Source organism: Stylophora pistillata, chromosome 9, assembly GCF_964205215.1.
Source record: "Stylophora pistillata chromosome 9, jaStyPist1.2, whole genome shotgun sequence".
Lineage (NCBI taxonomy): Eukaryota > Metazoa > Cnidaria > Anthozoa > Scleractinia > Pocilloporidae > Stylophora > Stylophora pistillata.
In genome coordinates this window covers 20437701-20442700 of record NC_142527.1, presented here as the reverse complement: position 1 = coordinate 20442700, position 5000 = coordinate 20437701, and positions in this window count along the sequence as shown.

Here is a 5000-nt window from a genome sequence, read left to right as displayed (position 1 = left end):
CAAACTTTAAGAAACTGACCTGGAGAACGAAATGACTTTTCTCCGAGCTGTAACAACTTGCAGTGGACGAAATGTTCGTGTTACATTAAATTTCTTTTCGCTTTTTCGCTTTCATCATGTTCACTGGCAACCAACCATACACATGTGTTAAAGTATGCACGCTGCAAACTCTGTAGATCTCAACTGATTTATTTATGACCAAATAAGGAATCTAAGTAAAGTGACAAGTGACGCAACTTATTGTAAAATCTCCCTTCTTTTGGAGTAAGCTAACTTTCTAACGAAAACTCTATAACATAAATAAAATGTTACTGTCCAGGTAGGAAAGGAAATTACTAAATAAAAATTAGAAACAAAACAAAACAGAACAAATGGAACTTGGTATAGGACTATAAGTCAGGAGACCTTATTAAAGTTGTTGCCCGATAGTCAGTTTTTCTAATATAGACACTCCGAGTTCTCTTGAGCTGTAGTCTAGTTTCATATGATAAACTATGCAACAAAGTCATTGAACCTCGAGGGTGGCTTTACAACTCGGGTACGCGTTTTCTTCCAAGGAACAGTTTGTGATGTCATTGTTGGTTTCGGGTCACGATTAGCTGACTTGACATCTTGCTTTGAAGGCTAGTTTACACTCTTTGTAAGCTGGCTATCACTGCTTTCAACTGGTTTGGGTTGTTCAGCAGGTCGTGTACCTGGCTTCAGAAATTCCCAATTTCGACAGAATACTTGGTTGTCTGATCTAGTTTTTACTACATAGGAACTGTCTGATAGCTTCTTCATACAGGTATCTGATTTCCAGCTTTCATTCTTCTGAAGAGGTGCCACTTTTTCCTCTTGCCCAACATGTAATTCTGGTAGGGAGCGTGATGTGTGATCATGGTACCACTTGGCCTTTTGCCTTTTCAATTTTAGCTTTGCATTCACATTTTCGGGAATCTTAGGGAGCAGTAAGTTAGAAGCTGTAGGTAGTAAGGTTCTAGTGCGTCTAGACATCAATCTCCGTGCAGGGCTACTTTCCATGAACTCTGTTGGTGTATTACGTTGGTCCAATAGGGCTAACCACGGGTCTTTGTTGTCCTTGAAAGCTTTTCTGAACAAAGACTTGACAATTTTCACAGCACACTCTGCCTTTCCATTGGATTTGGGATGATGTGGGGAAGAGGACACATGAGTGAATTCCCAATCAACTGAAAACTGATGGAACTCGTGGCTTGTAAACTGAGAAGCGTTGTCAGTAGTTAGAGTATCTGGAATGCCATGTCGGCTGAATTATTCCTTAAAGAATTTAATCACGGAACCGGAAGTGTTTTCCTCCAATTTCTGTACTTCTAGGAAATCTGAGTAGTAGTCAACGAGCACTATGTATTCTTTGCCATGAAGTTTGAACTGGTCAGCAGCTACTCAACTCCAGGGGCGGTCAGGAAGCTCATGGCTTTGCATTGGAAGCTTCTGATTCTTGACTTGAAATTCGTTGCAAATTGAACATTGTTTGATTAGGTCACTCACTTCTGCATTCATACCAGGCCAGAATACAGCGTCTCTAGCTTTGCGCAGGCAAGCTTCTACTGCTAAATGACTGGAATGAATTCTGGACTTGACTTCAGGTCTTAGTAACTTAGGGATGACTACTCTTGAGCCTTTGAAAAGAACACCATTGTGAACTGATAGCTCCTCGCGGTAAGACCAATACTCCCGGATCTGGATTGGTACCTGATCTTTCTGCATTGGCCATCCGGTCAGAATTGTGGATTTTAGTGTCTGGAGAGTGTCATCATGACTTGTGCTACGTTGCAATTGATCCAGTCGTTCTGGCGTGACCTTCAGAGTTTGCAAAGGGTCAAGGCTCTCCAGCTCTAAGGAAAATACCTGAAAAGATTCTTCTGGCTGAGAAGTTTCATGTTGTGCGGCTCTAGACAAATGGTCGGCTAAGAGCATTTGGGATCCAGGCTTGTACTTAACGGTCAGGTTGAATCGTTGCAGTCTGAGAAGCATTCTTTGAAGGCAGCATGGAGCTGATTATAGAGACTTCTTGAATATTGACTCAAGAGGCTTGTGGTCAGTTTCGACGTGCTAGGTATTGATTGAATCTTTCACAAGCGAAGACTATTCCCAGACATTCTTTCTCTATGGTTGCATAGCTTTGTTCTGCTGGTGAGAGAGTTCTGGATGCAAAAGCAACTGGCTGTCCATTTTGAAGTAGGACTATGCCAAGGCCTTTATTACTGGCATCCGTCTGAATAGTTACTTCTTCTTCTATACTGTAGAATTTAAGGACCAGGTGTTGAGTAACCAACTGCTGAACAGTGGCAAAAGCCTCATCGTGCTGTTTGGCCCAGGCGAACTTGGATTGTTTGGTTGTAAGCCCTCTTAAAGGTGCTGACTCATCTGAAAGCTTTGGTAGAAATTTAGATAGATAGTTTACAAAACCAAGCAAGGTAAGAACTTCAGGCTTAGTTGTTGACTTCGGCATATTCTTGATGGCAGTAACTTTATCGGGATCTGGTTTCAGTCCATCCCTTGAAATCACATGACCCATGAATTTAACTTCTGCCAGTCGAATCTTAACTTTGTTCTTGTTGAGTTTCAGAAGTACTTGTTTGGCTCGTTCAAGTAAGCGGACCACATTCTGATCATGATTAAGCAGGGCTTCCGAGTCGTTTACACCATAACCAACAACAAGAATATCGTCTCTGATGACTTTCACACCAGGCAGGTCGGCAAGACATTCTTGCAGTCTGCTTTCAAAGGCTTCTGGGGCTAGACTTATAGCAAAGGGCATTCTTAAGTACCGGTATCTTCCTAGGGGTGTCCAGAAAGTGGTTAGTTTACTGCTCTCTTGGTCAAGGCCAACTTGATAGAATCCATCTTTGGCATCGAATGAGCTAAAGATTCTGGCTTTGTTGAGGTCTGGTAACAGCTCTTCCAACATTGGCATTTGAAATTTGGGGCGTTGTATGGCATGGTTCAGGTCCTTTGGGTCCAGACAGATTCGAATCTTCTGAGGTTTGGCAACTATTACCATACTGCTCATCGACTCTGAGGGTTCTACCGCTTTCTTGATAATGCCTTTCTCTTCCAACTCTAGAATCCTGTTCTTAAACTTCTTTTTGTAGTGCAACTGGCACGCGACGAGGGGAATGTTGCACTGGTTTAAAATTTGGGTCAACCACAATCTTCGCATCTCCAATATGCCCTAATCCGGTGAATACTTCATGATACTTGGTCAACAGTTCTTCCTTTGACAGAGATTTTTGTGGTGGGGTCTCACTTATCTGACGTACATTCTCGGGAACGCTGACATTTAGGAGAATGAGTTGCAACTTTTCACAGGTTTCGGCTGATAGCAAGGGCTTACACTTGTGTTTTATTACTTGAAACTTCAGAATCTGTCGTTTGCCATTGTGTCTGACATGTAAGTCGCACTCACCAACTGGCTTTAAAGTTGTACCACCAAAGAGCTTCAGCTTAACTGAGGAGGTGTTCATGGGTTCATCCTAACTGTGTGATACCTGAGAGGTCATCCATGCTCATTACATTACATGTAGCTCCAGTGTCTAATTGACATGCCAAGGTTGTAGTGAAGTCTTCTTTAGCTGATTTGCAGAATTCTATATCTGCAAGCCACTGTTTTGCTTTAGTTTGGACTAGAGACACAGTTTCCACTTGCAAACAACTTTCATCCGAACTGTCGTCCTCGTCTTCTTCGAATTGTTGTACCTTCTTTGATGATCGGAAAACAGACGCAAAATGGTCTATTTTTTGACACTTGCTGCACGTTTTCTTGAACGCGGGACACTCTGTTCTTCTTTCATGACGTTGTTTACGACCACAATACTTACAGGTCGGATCAGAAGATCCTTTGGATCTCTTTTTTTCAGATTTCTTGGTTGAATTTGACGATCTTCCTTCATCTCTCTTGCTACTACGACTTCCATAGCAGATTTTTTTGTCGCTGAACTTCTTTACATCTTCTGGCTTGTTGTTTCCAGCGCCTGCTATCATCTTGATTTGCTTCGAAGCGATTTCACTCGTAGTGCACATTTGAATGGCTTTCTTCAAGTCTAGGGATTTTTCTCTCAAGAGTCTTACCTTGTCATCTTGATTCTTTAATCTAATGACGAGCCTGTCCCTTATAAGTTCGTCTGTAAGTGCACCATATTCACAGGTTGCGGCTAATTTTCTTAAACGTGTGACATAGCTTTGGATGGTTTCTTCGGTTTGCTGCACACATGTATTAAAAACATACCATTCGTATACTAAATTTCTGCTGGGCTTGAAGTAGTTTTCCAATGCTTCTAAACATTTGTCTATTTTCTTCTTGTCTTCCTCTGCAAGGTTTAGGTTGAGTAGTATCTCAAGACATTCTCTGCCCATTGATGAACGCAAAGTGGCTAAACGGACCGATTCTTCTCGCTTGTCTAGGCCTGTTGCTATTTCATAGTCGCACCATTGCTGCTTGAAAAAGTCCCAGTTGCCAGTAACGTCACCGTGACACCTCATAGGACTTGGTAGCAGAAAATTAGGTGAGATAATTTGAGGATAAGTTGGGGCTGCCGTTGACGGTGCGGCGATGTGCGCGCCCGACTCCACGTGGTCATTGTCTGACGGCATCTTGAGTGTTTTTTTTTTAACACTTTGAGTCCGAAAATCTCTTTCAAGTTAGGGACAACAAAAGAAAACAGCCTCGGCGAGGTACCTTCGGTGAGGAATTTGCGAAAACAAGTGCCGAATCGTCAAAAAATTGATTTTTGTCCTGACACCATGTTAAAGTATGCATGCTGCAAACTCTGTAGATCTCAACTGATTTATTTATGACCAAATAAGGAATCTACGTAAAGTGACAAGTGACGTAACTTATTGTAACAACATGAGAGGAGAGAGAACAAATTACACAATAACAGAGAAGGTCATAGAGGAAGACCTAAAATAGCTGAACGTCCTCAAACCTGATCCGGTGCTCACATACCTTAAGCTTTAGACAGAGAGTCCGACACGCT